General features: G+C 35.7%; 1 pseudogene; it reads left to right on the forward strand.

Moving 5' to 3' along the window:
• Positions 1-1,148: 1,148 nt before the first annotated feature.
• On the forward strand, positions 1,149-16,469 carry LOC150042533 (vomeronasal type-2 receptor 116-like; annotated as a pseudogene).
• The last annotated feature ends 1,096 nt before the right edge of the window (positions 16,470-17,565 follow it).

Raw genomic sequence — 17,565 nt, forward strand, 5'->3', positions numbered from 1 at the left:
ACATAAAGTGCAACAAGCACTGACTGCAGCCTTGTCCAGAATATGTTTATTGTCCTGAAGTAGCTTGTTTCTCCAGGGCTTTTGAGGTTTCTACATGGAATTTCAGTTTAATATACCTTCACAAGTAAAAACCAGAGTGTGTTTTTATATTGACCAAGGCTTGTAATAGGCAAGACTTTCCTCTCTCACATATTTTCATACTAGTACATCATGAGAAAAAATTCTTGATATGTGTTAGCATGTTTACTCTAACTTACCTATGTGAAGGTGAAAGTTCAGAATGAAAATGTGAAACTCAGTTTTGGTGTTGATTATGACTTATTGAGGCTATCCAATTAAGGATATTTTCATGATGCATTGATGAGTGAATTTTTGAAAAGACATTAGACACAAATTACCTACATAGAACCTAATAAGATATTGATGGTTTCAGAAGCATCATTACTTCCCAGAGAATAGGGAGTAAGTGCATTTATGGAAACCTGTACAATGGATTTTTTAAGGAAAACTGCCTAGATCAACTGGCAAGATTCTGGGGCTTTTAAGGCCATTGAGTTTGTGACCTGACCCACTGGATATGGTGCCCTAATAGCTTTGATTGATATCTCACTAGCATATATTTTTTTCTGACCATTTCACCATATACCTCACTTGGCACCCTCTGATGCAATACATTTGCATCACCGCAAATAGATTCCTGGAAATCGTTTCTTGACATAGATTTTGGAATAAATGTATGAAAGTGAAGTTCATCCCTCAGGCCTCACTATCAGCAGTCCTGGAGGAAATCATATCACCTGGGATTAAGAAGGAGCATCTGCAAACATGTTTTCCAACCTATGTTTTTCTCCTGGATGCAAAGCCTCAGAGGCAGTGTTCTAGGGGAGAGTTTAACACAATCTTTCTGGGGATTCACAAGAATTTTCCATGAAAGGTAGGCAACAGTATACATCTCTGGCAATGAAAAAACACACATGCACTTGCATAAAGATATCTGATTATATATACATAAAAGTGTGTGCCTCACTCACAGCCAGGATTGCAGTTTGGCAGGTGCTTCAGGGATGTGCCCTTTGAATTTCACATTCCTTCTTCTAGAGTTTCTCTTCTTTGCCAGGTCGTTAGCATACACTAGTTGCCTTTCAACAATGAAACAGCGAGCACACATGGATGGAGATGTGGTGATTGCTGGTTTTTTCCCTCTGTACACTTTGGGAACAGATAACAGTAATAGCGATACTTCCGGGTATGAAGGGAAAAAGCAGTAAGTAACTCATCGGTTTATTTCCATTTACAATTTTGCTTTCAGGATAGGCAATGGATGAGGGAATTCTGGGTGAGTGTTCTGTTTTATTACCCAAACCATCCATCACTATTGTACCAGAAATAGCTCAGATTCATTTATTTATTTTTCTTCTAATGTTGAAATAGGAATGGACTCTGGTTTCTTTCAATGTACCTTCTCTTTCTAGAGCAGTTTGCACTTCACTTTACTCAGGCATCCCTGTATCTTCTCAATTACAACTCTCACTGCAGAGAAGGTAGTTATATTATTACGTCCTGAGTCTGAATCATGAGTTCTGTACAAAAGGCTGCAGATACATTTCCTTCCCCATATGCCAGTGGTTTCAGAAATTTTCTTTGCTAATAAATATATTTTGAAGACCCTGATAAAAGTTGTTATTATATGCTGCTGGCTCATTAAGTATTCCTAATTGCAGAAGAGGCTGATATCTGAATATCAAAGTTTAAAGCCAGCCTGGACATGAAAATAATAGCCAAAAAAGCTAAAGCACAGGTTCCAACATCTGATTTATAGCCTAGAAATCTCTCTCTATCCCTCTCCTGTTCTCTCTCTCTCTCTCGATTGCTTTCTCTCTCTCCTTTCTTTCACTTTTCTCTATTTCTTTCTCTTTGTGTGTCTTTTACTGTAGACAAATAGTTCCTATTTCCAACTAAGAGCTCTGTTATTGCATGTCAGATTTCAGCCTATTTCAAATGTTACCAAGCAGGTCAGCATTATCTTACATCCTTTATGTGAGAAATTATTCTGCCTAGGATGAGATTTGCTTTACTTTTGCACACATGCAAATCCTTGGCTTTTGGTCTCTTGCAGGGAGACTCTCTAATAAATTGTTATACACAAAAAGAAATAAAAGTTTGTATACAAAACTCTCAGAAGGTATAGTAGTTGTTTTGCTACCCAATTCAAGAGAAAATGCCATTGCCTCTATCGTGTGCCTTCCTTTTCAAATGGTGGTATGACAGGTGTAGCCTGAGATAGCTGAACACTGATGAAGGCATGAATATAAGGGGTATAATGTACTATCTTCTCTGTCTTCTATATTTATCTTATATGTCACTAGCATGTTTCCTTATCTTTTTTTTCTGGGAACTCAGTGCCTGGGCACTGTCTGTGACTTATTTTGCCCAGGGATAGTGCTCTATTGCTTCAGCCACAGCTCCACATCTGGAACTTCTTGGTTGTAAAATAGAGTTGTGTCTCATAGACATCCCATCCCAAATGGCTTCAAAAGTTTATCCTCATATCTCAGCCTCCTAAGTGTACAGGCATGAGACATCAATGGCTGGCTTAGCTTATTTTTCTTAGTCCTCAATATTTATCCAGTGTTAGCTGATTTTTCTTCTCTTCACATAATACTAATGCAGGCACATAGAGTATTACAATTTATCAATTTATCCAGTGTGTTTCATAACGACCTACAGATATGAGGAAAATATAGTTCAGGTTAGTAAAAGTTTATGGATGGTATTGAGAACAGATACTAATATGTATTCATGAAGATTTTCTTACAGATAAGAGGACCAGTACAATTAGATATCAGGATGTGACAGGTTTGATTCAAATCCATACCTACTGTTGTTATGACAATCTTCCTCCATTCTTACACAGTATGGTAATTTTGCCAGGGATCTGGTTCATATTGTAATTCTACCCTGCATATCACTAACTTGGATTACAGTGACTCACATTATGTATAACCTCCTCCATACTTTCACCCACATAGTTTGTTCTCACATCTCTAATTTCTTCATTTTCAGCTTCATGAAATAGCTAGGATTACAGGTATGAGCTACCCATGTTTAGTGTGCTTTACACTCTTGATTGTCTTTTCTCCTAAGGCTGATGCTTAACACTTGAGCCACACCTTCACTTCTGGGTTTTGTTGGTTAACTAGAGATAAATGGGTCATGGACTTTTCTGCCCCAATCGGCTTTGACTCACGATCCATAGCTCTCAGACTCTAGATCAGCCAGAATTTCAGGCATGAACAACCTCTACAGGTAAATTTAATTTCTTGAGATATCTCTAATCTTTAATTTGTATATACCATCACCATCACTGAAATTTTCAGGTTTTTTTAAACTTAATTTGCTTTTCAATATCTGCAGACTATATTATGATGGTATTTCATTATAAATATTCCATACATAAACACAGTACATTTGAAATAAATTTACTTCCTAATTTTGGTTTTTCTACTAAAGTAATTCAGCAATAATTTTCAGAAGCTTTATCTGTATTCAAGATAATCTGCATAAAGGAATAGCTGGTTTGTTTGATGTAGAGGTAGATCCAGGTATAAATGTGCATGAAAAACAAATAGGGGTGTAAATATACCCTTATGAATATAGTTGAAAATCATTACTGAAATGAGAAGCCTCTAGTTCCTGGAGTATTATGAGAAGTACTATACCCAGACAGGAATAAGCAATGAAAATATGAATTCATTCCATCTACATTGGACCATTTAAGGCACCAACCTGCAAACTGTTTCCTTACAAATATTTTTAACTGTATCTTTCAAGCATTTCATTAATTAAGAAATTGATATATACAAAATAGCCCCTTTGTACCTTCTACCACAGGGGAACAGCATGTAAATACCACTATTCTAGTATGCATCTCCAGTTTTGAGCTCATTCCTGAATTTTTGTGATTGACATCATCATTTAAAATGCACTGTCCTTCTCTCCACACTGCCATCTTCCAATTTAACTTTAACTTAAACTCTGGCTCTAAATTTTCATCTTGGTGCTTTCCATTCCACATCCATATTTATATTCCAGTAAAAATGGAGTTTTATCTGGCTTTATGGGCTTGAGCTCAGGGCCTGAGCACTGTCCTTGGACATTCTCAAGGCTAGAGCTCTACCACTTGAACCTCAACACCACTTTGGGCTTTTTTCTACATGTGTGGTATTGAGGAATCAAACATGCTAGGCAAGCACTGTACCCTGAGGCCAAACTCCCAGCCCTAGCTTTGATTTTTATTGTCCTTATTATTTTTCTTTTTTTATTGTTGAGATTATGAATAGAGAGGTTGCAGTTACATTCTTCAGGTAGTAGGTGCATTATTTCTTACACATTGTTACCCTTTCTCATGGTTTTGTTCCCATTTCCCTCCCTGCACTCCTTCCCAAACATCTCATTTTCTTTATTGTCCTTATTACACCAATCTTTGAACATTTTTTCTGTATGGTTTCCCATTTTTAATTTATAATAATTAAAATGTGTGCTTATGCCAATTAGTCAGATTCAGAGCTAACTCTTGGTATTATTTTAAGACTGGATTTAATTGTATGAAAGATACTGGGATATGCATGCTGACCCTCATTTTATCTACTACTTCCAAATTTCCAGTCTCTCATAAAGATCTGATAAACGTTGAGTTGAAAAATATGACTGAAGGACAGGGTCTAGTTTCAGTGTTTGATACATCGATAATCAGATTCACAGTGCCTTTCCTTACTAGGTTCCATCTTTAGGCTTTGGATTTATTTCTCAACTTCTCCAACAATCAGAAACCTGAGGGTGCTTACAATTATTTCTTGGTCTTATATTTTTGTATCTTCTTTTAACACAGCATATTTTCTACTTGTCTCCATAGCGTAAGAGATTCACAGTTACAATAATGCTTCAAAATTTTCTTGTGTTCTTACAATAGGTCTATATAATTGACAATTGTGTTTGTCTTAAAATTTAGTGTTAAACTATTTCTGTAAAGGAAATGATAGGAAATATGATGGAGACTGCACTGAACCTCTTCATAGTTTTAAGTAATATAGCTATTTTCATCATGTTAACTTAGGCTATCCAAAGTCCTTGGAGGTAGGTGTAAATATGTGTAATGTGTTGATTTCTCCTGTGATGGCTCATGATTTTTGCTTCAGTCTTCTCACTCTTTTGTTTTTGTACAGATTCGTTCTGATTCATTGCTAGGTTTTATTCTACATGATTTTTATTTTCTGCGTGATTCCATTATTTTCTATTTTATTTTTGTGTGTTGTGGGGCTTGAATTCTTGGCCTGGGCATTGTTTCTGAGCTCTTCAGTTCAAGGCTACCACCTTGCCCCTTTAACCACAATGCCACTTCTGGTTTTCTAGTGGTTAATTGGACATAAGAGTATCATTGACTTTAGGGCCCGGGCTGGCTTTGAACCTGATTCTCAGATTTCAGCTTCCTGAGTAGCTAGGAGATGTGAGTCACCATGCCCAGCACATGTTCAAGATTTTGTCTTTCACCTTCTAGTGTGTTTATTAATAAAAATAGTGTAGATATATACTATACAAACATTTTTAATATGAGATATTTTATTTTGTGTATATTTTTACTGAAATTAATAGAAGGATTATATTATATTCACCAGATAGGAGGAGAATAACTTCACAAACATTGATATACTTTCTCATGTCTTTGACCCCATTTCCCTCCCCACATGCCCGCCGCTCATCTTGCTTTCCCCCCTTCCCTGTCCTATTCCAAGTAACCAAATAAGCATATATACATTTTATCTGATAACAAGGTAAAAATATGAGATAACCAAGGGACAGCAAAAGTGATGAGAGATAACATAGCACATTAAGGACAACAATCACTCATAATATGGCTTTTGTATATATCCCCTAGAGGTCCTTTCATTTAACATCATACTACATGGCCTTCTGTGTCTAGATTTTGCTCTATTGTAAATCTTTGTTGGAGAGCCCAAGGTTTCTCGTGATTATGACAAACCAAGAAAACCATTGAGCCTATGTTCTTTTGAGTCTGGCTTACTTGGCTTAATATGATTTTTCCTAAGACTATCCATTTCCTTACATATGGGGTGATGTCATTCTTTCTGACAGCAGCATAGAATTCTGTTGTGTATAAATACCACATTTGGGTGATCCACTCATCAACTGAGGGGCATCTTGGTTGGCTCCATATCTTTGCTATGGTAAATAGTGCTACAATGAACATCGTTGTGCTAGTGGATTTAATATGTCCTTGTTTCTGGACTATTGGGTAAATGCCAGTAGTGGAATTGCTGGGTCATAGGGGAGCTCTATGTTTAGTCTTTTGAGGAAATGTCATACTGCTTTCCATAGTGGTTGAACGAGTTTGCACTCCCACCACCAGTGTAGTAATGATCCCTCCTGGCCACATCCCCTCCATCATCTGTTGTTATTATTTTTCTTGATCCTGGCCATTCTAACTGGAGTGAGGTGGAATCTTAGAGTTGTTTTGATTTGCATTTCTTTTATGCCCAGAGATGTTGAGCATTTCTTCATGTGTCTATAAGTCATTATTATTTTATCTTCAGAAAAGACTCTCTTTAATCTTTGACCCATCTTTTAATGGGATGGTTGCTCCTTTGGAGATTAGTTTTGGAGAGTTTCAATTATTTATTTATTTTAGATATGAGGCCTTTGTCAGTTGTATTGTTGGTGAAGATCTTCTCCCACTCTGTAGGCTTTCTAGTTAGTTTGCCAGCTATGTCTTTTGCCATACAGAAGCTCTGCAGTTCAATGCAGTCCCACTTATCCAGACTTTCATTGATTTGTTGTGTTCTGGGTCCTGATTAAGAAAGTTTTGACCTGTGCCAAGGAGACCTAGTGTATCTCATACTCCTTCTTGTAAAGTTTTCAGTGACTCTACTTTTACCTCAAGGTCTTTGATTCATTTGGAGTTAATCTTAGTGCAGGATGACAAAGAAGGATCCAGCTTCAGTTCTCTGTAGGTGCTTCACCAGTTCTGCCAGCACCACTTGTTTAAGAGGCTTTCTTTCTTCCATTCTATATTTTTAGCTCCCTTATCGATGGTTAGCTGGCCATAGGTCTGGCGGTTAATATCTGGGTCCTCAGTTCTATTCCATTGGTCTTCAGGCCTGTTCTTGTGCCAGTACCAAGCTGTTTTGGTCACTATAGCTCTGTAATAGAGTGTAAAGTTTGGTAATGACATTGGGCTATTGATGGGTATTGCATTGAATTAGTGGGTAGTCCTTGGAAAGATTGCTATTTTCACAATATTAATTCTTCCAATCCAGGACTGTGGAAGGTTTTTCCATTTCCTGAGTTATGCTTTAATTTCCTTTTTCAGAGCTTTAAAGTTTTCATCAAAAAGGTCCTTTACATTCTTAGTTAAGTTAATTCTTAAGTACTTTATTTTTTTGAGGCTATTGCAAAAGGAGTTGCTTTCCTTATTGTTGCCTCGTTCCTCTCATTATTGGCATAGAGGAAGGCAGTTGATTTTTGAGGGTTAATTTTATAACTTGCTATCGTGCCAAAGTTTTGAATCAGCTCAAGCAGCTTGGGAGTGGAGTCTACAGGGTTCTTTAAATACAGAATCATGTCATCTGCAAAGAGGGAAAGTTTAACTTCCTCTTTCCCTATTTGGATCCCCTTTATGCTTGCTTCTTGCCTTATTGCTCTAATACTATGTTAAAGAGAAGTGGAGCATACTTGTCTCATTCATGATTTTAGATGAATGGCTTTAGCTTTTTGCCATTAAGTATAATGCTAGTTGTGGGTTTTTCCTACACAACCTTTATTATACTGAACAATTTTCCATGGATTCCTAGCTTCTCCAGAGCTTTTAGCATAAAGGTGTGTAGGATCTTATTAAATTCCTTTTCTACATCCATTGAGATAATCATGTGATTCTTTTCCTTACTCCTGTTGATGTGTTGAATTATATTAATTGACTCATTATGCTTCTTGCCTTATTTCTCTGGCTAGGAATTCTAATACTATGTTAAAGAGGAGTGGAGAGAGTGGGAATCTCCATCTCATTCCTGATTTTAGAGGGAATGGCTTTAGGAAACCTACTAATTTTTGTGTGTTCATTTAGATTCTGCTCTATTCCCAAAATTCTATCTTAATTCAAAGAATTTCGGGGAGGAATCAATATGTGTCTTTCAATACATGATTATGTCACTGGCAAAGGCATATACTTTTACTTCTTCATTCCCTGTTTAGATCCCCTTTACTTTTTTCTCTTGCTAATAGTTCCACTAATAAATTGAAAAGCACTGGAGAAAGTGGGCATCTTTCTCTTGTTCCTGATTTTTGAGGAAATAGCTTTAACTTTTCAACAATAAATAAAATTCTGTGTATAATTTTGTGATAAAAGGCCTTTAATATTATATTGAATTTCTAGCTTCTCCAGAGCATTTATTATAAAGAGCTGTTTAAACTCATCAAATACCCTTTCTGTGTCTATTTAGATGATTATAAAGTTGGTCTGTTCTGTCGATGGCTTGAATTATGTTAATTGGCTTACCTATACTGAACAAGATTTGAATTACTAGACTAAATCCCACTTGACTTACTATATGATTATATTGAACGGTTGGTGAATTACAATGACTTACAGGTTGGAGAGAAATATTGCACTCATATGCATCTAAGAAATGGATCTATAGAACTCTTTCATGAGTAGTACATATTAGTTTTATGGTCCAGTGTTTTGCCGGTATTAAAGAATGAGTTTTGTAGCAACACTTCCCTTTTGATTTCATGGGAAGTGTTTAAAATTCATTGGAGTGAATTCTTTTTGAAGACATTGTGGAACTCAGTTGCACATCCATCAGATACTGAGCTTTGCTAGGATAGGAGGATCCTTATTTCAATTTTAATTTCATTTCTTGACAAGTAGCTATTTTGTTGATTCTAATTTTTGTTACTTATGGTATATCAAAATTCTCTGGGAATTTTACCATTTCCTACAGATTCTCCAGTTTGTTATGATAAAGATTTACTAACTATTCCCCCTTAATATTCTGTATCTTGATTGGATCTTTCTTGAGTTTCCCATTTTTGTCTCTAGTTTTATTAATTTGGGTGTGTTGTTTTTATATGTAATTGTATTTAACAATAGTTTGTCAATTTTGTTGTTAGTATCAAAACCCCCATCTAGTTTGTTAGTGCTTTCTTCTCTATTTTGTTCATTTCTGATTTAAATTTTATTGTTTCCATCTGGTGGTTTGGAGTTTGGACAGTGCCTGTTGTTCAAGAAGTTTAATATTAACGATGAAACTAATGATGTGAGGTTTCTCCAACTTATTTTTGTAGGCACTTAGAGCTATAAATTTTCCTCTTTATAATGCCAGAATTGTGTCCCAGAGGATTGGACTTTTAGTGCAATTTCCCATGCTGTCCATGGAAGTTGGATTTCAATGTAAAGCATCCTCAGCACCTGATCCAGTGGCACAATGCCTATGTGACACATCTGACTATAGATCATTGTAAAGCTTCTTCAAAAAATCTGTTCCCTCATCCCTTTCGTTGGAGAGTCCTCTGTCCATAATGAGTGCTCTGGAGCTGAGTGACTGAATGCCTTTGGTTTCTATTTTATAAATAAGAATAATATTCCCTCACCTTATATTTAAGTTCTTGTTCTAGTTGATTTTGCAGTAACATATTGTTGTGTCTGTGAGCAGAGCTTGATATATAATCTTTATTAAATGATTTTTTTGCTTCTGAAAGATGTTCTTAAATTGAAGAATTTTTAGTTAGCTTGATGTGCAATATAATCACATAAAATGAACTGAGAGATTTGTATCACAAGTCTTTTCACACAGAGAGAGATAGTCACTCATATTGAAGGCAACAGAATATTTGGTGTCTCATGTGTAATGGAAAACATTTGCTGTGGTCCATGTATGCAACAGTGGAGATAAAGCAAGCTTTATTTTGGCTTAACTACGTTTCTTAATGTGATTCATGACAAATTTCCTTCATGTCCTTACCTAATCCTAAATATGGGCATAAGTCACTATATTTTTGTTCCTCCTCAGTTGGGTGTAATATTTTTTTTACATATGCATTAGCAGAGAAGCAATCATTTAATCCATCAGAGACATAAGTCTGAAATACTCTTCCTGAATTTAAATGGTCATTATGCAGGTATATTTTCAAGAACTACCAGTTTGTTTTGGCCTTGGCTTTTGCTATTGAAGAAATCAACCAAAACGCCGGTCTTTTACATAACTTAACTCTGGGATTTGATATTTATGATGTTGAATATGGAAGATGGACAGCATTTAAAAATCCCTTCATTTGCCTCTTTGGGAAGTACATGATACCAAACTACAACTGTGTGAGAGATAACAAGTATATAGCAGTACTTACAGGAACTTCAGTAACAATATCTTCCCAGATTGGGACACTACTGGACCTCTACAGGTTTCCACAGGTTAGAGGGGTGTGGTTGGGAGTATTGATAATGTCTAATTTAGTGTCACATTAGGTGTTAAAAGAGAATGATTGGAAGATCCTGGATTTGTGAACCTATCTATTTTTGTCATATTGGGAAGTAAGTATTCAAACATAAAAGGATATCTATTGTTCCATTGGTTTGGAAAAGGGCATGGAAAAGTGTAGTTTGGATGTGTTTTAAATCTTTTAATTAATTTTTCTTTAAAAATTCTGGAAATGAAAATTAAAGTGTACACATATGTTGAGCTAGAAGCTGATGGCTCTTATCTGCAATCCTAGTAACACAGGAAACATTTCTAATTAACAAAAAAGCATGCAGTAATGTGTGGTTCACGTATAGCAGTATAGTACTGCTTTAAGGTAAAAAAACAAAAACAAAACTGTGCATGAAGACCTGAGTTCCTGGCCCTGTACTACCACACCTAAAAACATGCTCATGTGTAAGGTATATTAAATGAAGGAAGTTAGGCTCACAAAGGGAAAGGAGGTATAGTTTCTCATACATAAAATCTTATGTCTAAAATATGAACATGGAATTTTTTTAAATATGTGGAGCACCTACTTATCTCCTTATATACATGAGCACACTGGATAAATTATGGCACATATCCTGGTGGAATTTTTATGGTGCAAACTTCCTGATAAACTGACAGTTTAAAAATGAACACCAGAAAATGGAATATATCTTCTCTGAAGTAGTAGGAGGTGTTAATGTGATGTAGTAAGGCGTAGAAGAAGAACTAGATTGGTGGGTAAATACATTATATTAAATGTATATATTTGATAATGAAATTATTTAAATTAGGTAATACATGGGTTAGATATAGATGAGAGGAGTTGTTGGAAACAATGTCAAAGATCAAGAGGCATTGTACAAACAAATTGATATATTGTATAATAGTTTTAAAATTTTGAGTTTTTTTTCCCAAAAATCCTACCTCCCACTTACTGCATATTTATCATGACTGGATTAGGATGGTTGGAAATCTTATCCATGCAATGTCCTATTTTCATTCCCTTTAGCTTACGTCTGGGCCTTTTTATCATGCATTGAACGATAATATCAAGTTTCCTGGTCTCTATCAGATGGCCCCTAAGGACACATCAATAGCCTCAGCTATGGTATTATTACTGCTTCACTTCAGCTGGAATTGGGTTGGACTGATAACCTTACAAGATGAGAATGGTTTTTCAATTCTTCCTGCATTGAAAGAAGAGATGGCCAAGTAGAATGTATGTTCAGCTTTTGAGCTAGTATTCCCCAACCAGATAGTCTCAAATGTTTTAAAAATCATGGCACATTATAACCAGATTAATGAATCTTCAGCAAATGTTCTCATCATACATACTGATAATGAATTCCTACTTTATTTAATGATAGTCATTGAAGAAATTTTAATAAATAGCAAAGTTTTAATCATGTACTCAGAGTGGGATTTAACTATGAGAAAAAGATATTTCATTCTGGGTTCATTCCATGTACCTCTCATTTTTTCACATCATCACCCAGATGTTTCTGGATTCACAGATTTTGTAAAGGCAGCTATCCCTTCCAAATACCCAGAAGACTTTTTCCTTGCTAGGCTGTGGTTTCTCTTTTTCAATTGCTCAGAATCTGAATCTGACTGTGTAATGTGGGAGAACTGTCCTCATGATGCCTCCTTGGATTGGTTGCCTGGGCACATTTTTGACATGACTATGACTGGAGACAGTTACAGTATATACAATGCTGTGTATGCTGTGGCCCATGCCCTCCATAAGATGGTATTTCATCAAACAGAATTACAAACAGTAGGAAACAGAAAACAAACATTGCCTTCACCAGCACAGGTAAGACTTTCTGTTTTCATGGCACACACCAAGATGAATGTCATTGTGCATAGAGGTTTCTTGCTATATGGCATTAAATATTTCAGATTTTTTCCATGATCTTAGAAACTATACTTCCTTGAATATCTATTAGGTTTTGTAGACATGACTTCATGAACAATATAGAAAATTCAAAACTAAAATCTACATATATATATATATATATATTCCAGGTTTCTAAAATTGTTTTAGTTACAGTAACTTCAACATGCAAAGAGATAAACCTCTGAAAACTTTAAACCACCATTTCCCTTCCCTTCCCTTAAGTAATTGTAAATGATGACTTCATGCCTGGAATTATAAATTTTGTTTAATCAACATATTGAAAATTTTCCCAGATCAAACTAGAGTCATAAAATCAGTGCATATGGGCAACTGTTCCTAGGAGACTGAAATTGTCCCACTCATGAGTATTTACATGGATGTGGTTTCTCTTGAAAAGAGCCTTCTGTTTCTTCATTGAGTGAGTGGCATTCAGATTGATTATTAGGATGCTTGCATACATTTTTTTCTGGGATTCTTCATTATATGTCTCTGCTATTTTTGAATTCTGAATCTGAAATTTAAGGCAATTAGGAGTTTTCCCTAGTTCAGATTTTCCATCTTAACTCTGGAATGTACTTCACCTTAATATGATGTGTCTATTTTAGCTGCATCCTTTTCTGAAAAATATCCAATTTCACAATCCTGCTGGAGATCATGTGATTTTGCATGAGAAATGGAAATTGGAAGCAGAGTATAACATTATGAACACGTGGAATTTTCCAGATGGACTTGATCTTGAAGTGAAAGTAGGAAAATTTTCTCCATATAATCTATGTGGACATCAACTATGTTTATCTGAAGATATGGTAGAGTGGGCCATAGAGAATACAGAGGTGTGTTTGATCTCTTTGGAAATATTTTAAGGACAAATAAATAAGCAAAATTCGATATTAAGATTTGTACCTAGTTGGGTGCCAGCAATACACTCCTGTAATACTACCTACATAAACCTACTTGGATGAGATCAGAATAACACATTTTCAAATATTTCCTAGGAGGCAATCCTGTGAAAATTATTTTCAATTAACAATCACTAAGGATGGATGGAGAGATCTGGGTCAAGATCAGAATGCTCCCTTAACCAACAAAGTTCAGATATACAGAGTAGGTTCTCATTTCAAGACTGAGTTCTACACACACACACACACACACACACACACACACACACACACCCTATATGCTTATTGAAGACTGAGAATTGTAAATTGTATTGGCTGACTGTTGTCTAGGAAGGCTCATGTTTGCAATTCTGTCTACTTAGACAGCTGACAACCTTACATCTAAGAGTATAGGTCACTTTAAATCTCAAATGTGTAGAAAAGTCTGTGTGATACTCTTATCTCAGTTAAGTACCAAAACACTAAAGTGGAGATTTGCCTCAAGCAGTAGAACGGTAATCTTTAGAGTAAAAAAAAAAGCAAAGGCAGCTCCCAAACTCTAAAATCAAATCAAGGATGAGCAAAAAAATGTTTAGTGAAAAATGTCATAAAATTTAAATTTCATTAGCAAGTTTCTTTTTTGCATATATTTTTATTGTAATTAATAGAAGGGTTACATGGTATTTGCCAGATAGATGGTACATTAAATTCCCATACATTGATACCCGTTCACATGTCTTGGTCCCAAGTTTCTATGCTTTGACAAAGTAATGGAGAAATTACTTTATGAGTTATGTTTTCTTTGCTTCACTGTGGAAGTTTGCCTGTTACTTAGGCATATTTTGTGAGACGAATTAGTAAAGGAGCAAAAACAAGAGTCATTCTGAATGGGCACTGGATAAATAATAAGATATGATGATCCTGTGGTTCAAATTTCCCCCACAAAGTGAGGCATATATATTACCTTAAAACATTCTTTTTTCTTCAAAGACAATTCTTCCTCCTTACTCCTCATCACTCATAAATGAGTATGAGATAATGACTTGAATTTAAGGAAACTCCATGGGATAGGTCACTGAGATTTATTTTTCACCATTAATCTCCAAGTTTTAAAGGTCCACACTTTTATATAGTTCAAGAGGCTAAATAGAGATCAAAGTTATAAAATATAAGCCTTTTGTGTTATGATACGGAATCTATAACAACAATGAATTCACTGACCAGATTTATGTGTATAAAAATATGCTTACTAATCTTATTCTTTAAAGTGGAATTTTTGGGGTGTCAGGAAAATCTGAATAGTATATGATTTTCCTCAGCCTCCTCACTCTGTCTGCAGTGAGAGTTGTAGTCCTGGATTCAGAAAATCCCCTCAAGAGGAAAAGGCTCTCTGTTGCTTTGATTGTACACCTTGCTCAGAGAATGAGATTGCTAATGGGACAGGTAAGTTTGTACCTAAAGAAGAAATGCATACTCTCTCTGAGTGTACCCCAATCTATGCAATGCATAGATTGCAGTATCTAAGTTTCTTCCTTCATTTGGTAAATAAATAGTGGCAATAAATAATACTACTGCCTGGGAGAAAAAAAATATGGGGTCTAAATTGAGTGTAGGATTTTTTCCACTCTGTTGTATGAATGTTTATTCAAATAATCACTAATGTAAGATTAGCAAGTATCATGGTAAGTGTAAGCCATTTTAAAGATAATTTCTCAATTTTCTTCAAAATTAACTTTCAAATACAAAGAAAACAGAGATCTTGCAATCTTTATTTTCTAGTTCCCAGAAATATTATTGCAAGAGAGCATGTACATGGTATGAGTTTTGTGTAAGAAGCAGGCACAAAGGTTGTATACAGCATGACTTTAGAGATTCAAACAGTGATTTGATTTTCTGTCCAGAGACTTATATGGAAGTATAAGCTTTCCTCTGCACATTTTTTAAATGAGGGGTTTGAGCAGTGTACTAGATGCTGACATAACTATGGAGCATAAAATGGTGTACAAAAATTTTGTTAGGATATTAGGAATGGAGAGAAATAATATGTGTGATAGTCTCTGTGGGTAAAATGAAAGAGGATGTGGGAATGTGTGAACACATGAAATGATACTCAGTTTACCTAGTAATAATTGGTAATGTTTCCATTTGTGCTAATAAGGATTGACATGTCAAAATTACCTCTATGTAGGAGTTTCTTAATTTCTTTTAAAGTACAAAAAAGGAACTAATGGTTATTTGACTTACTCACCAGATATGGAGCAATGTGCGAAGTGCCCAGATTATGAGTATGCCAATGGAGAAAGAAACCAGTGCCTCAAAAGAGCTGTAAGTTTTCTGGCTTATGGTGAGCCCTTAGGAATGGCCTTGGCTTTCTTGGCTCTTTCTTTTTCTACACTCACAGCAGTTGTTCTTGGATTCTTCATGAAACATCAGAATACACCCATTGTCAAGGCTAATAACCGGACTCTCAGCTACATCCTGCTCATCTCTCTCATCTTCTGTTTTCTTTGTTCCTTATTCTATATTGGTCGTCCGAACAGAATCACCTGCATTCTCCAGCAAACCACATTTGGAGTTGCATTCACTGTAGCTGTTTCTGCCATTTTGGCCAAAACTGTAACTGTGGTTCTGGCCTTCAAAGTAACTTCTCCAGGGAGAAGGATGAGGTGGCTGCTGGTGTCAGGGGCCCCTAACTTCATTATTCCCATATGTACTCTGATCCAGGTGACTCTCTGTGTACTATGACTAGGGACTTCTCCTCCCTTCATTGACACAGATGCACACTCAGAATATGGCCACATCATCATCCTGTGTAACAAGGGCTCCCTCACTGCTTTCTACTGTGTCTTTGGGTTCCTGGTTTTCTTGGCCCTTGCCAGCTTCATTGTGGCTTTCCTAGCCAGGAACCTACCTGACATGTTCAATGAAGCCAAGTTCCTGACCTTCAGCATGCTTGTGTTCTGTAGTGTCTGGCTCACTTTCCTGCCTGTTTACCATAGTGCCAAGGGGAAAGTCATGGTAGCTACCGAGGTCTTTTCCATCTTGGCTTCCAGTGGAGGGCTCTTAGGTTGTATCTTTGCCCCCAAGTGCTACATCCTCTTTTTAGGGCCAGATATAAATTTTCTGCATGGCTTTAAAGACAAAACACACATTAGAAAAACGATGCCCTCTTAAAACTCAACTTACTTGTATGATCAAATATATAGAAGGTTGAGACTAAACCTTCATTCTCTTTTTCCATCAGACATTACTGTATGTTTTTGGAATAAAATGTTACTCATTCCTCTAGTAATTGTACAGAGTCAGTTGTAGCCATATTAATGTAAATTTGAATTTTATTCTCTATATATTTTAATTTATTAACATTGACTTTTACATCATATTTCAAATAACATATTTAACAAACAAGTATTCAAGAAGGGAACTTCTATATATAACCACTGGCACTTAGATTATAGAACATATTTAAAATTATGTTGAGGAAATATAATGAGTGATTGTTGTCCTTAATGAACTATGTTATCTCTCATCTCTTTTGCTGTCCCTTGGTTAACTCATATTGTTACAGTATTTCACCTTGTTGTCTGATTTATTGTATATATGCTTGATTGGTTATTTGAAATTGGATAGGGAAGGGGGGAAAACAACAAGAGCAGTGGGGTGGGGAGTGGGAGGGAATTGGGGACCATGACATGAGAAAGGGTATCAATGTATGTGAAGTAATGCACCTTCTATCTGGTGAATATAATGTAACCCTTCTATTAATAATAATAAAAACATATTAAAGAAAAAAATTAGGCTGAGGATTTGTATGTCAGAGATACATAGTATTCTATGTAATGAAACATGTCTATAGAGTCATAAATTTTTATGTCTATGTAGTTTTGTTTATAGTTCCAATACCATATCCATAGAATTTGGTATGCAAATATTGAGTCATCACTCTTATACTGTTTGGATCTAATAGCCACATATTAAGGATGCCATTTGCCTTTTGTTCCTTTGGTCTTCACTTGTCTCACTCAACATGATTCGCTCTAGATTCATCCAATTCCCAGTGAATACCCTTATTTTATCTTGTTTGTTGGCTATGTAGAATTCATTTATATATCACATTTTTTGTATCCATTCATCTGCAGTAGGGCATCGGAATTGTTTCCATCACCTGGCTATTGTGAATTATTTTTTCTATTTATTCTGCAATTATCCAGTCATCTTCACTAGTATGATTTTACTGTTACTATTACTCTATGTTTTTTAAACCATTTGC

The sequence above is a fragment of the Megascapheus bottae genome, chromosome 35, assembly GCF_031878675.1.
Source record: "Megascapheus bottae isolate mThoBot1 chromosome 35, mThoBot2.hap1, whole genome shotgun sequence".
Classification (NCBI taxonomy): domain Eukaryota; kingdom Metazoa; phylum Chordata; class Mammalia; order Rodentia; family Geomyidae; genus Megascapheus; species Megascapheus bottae.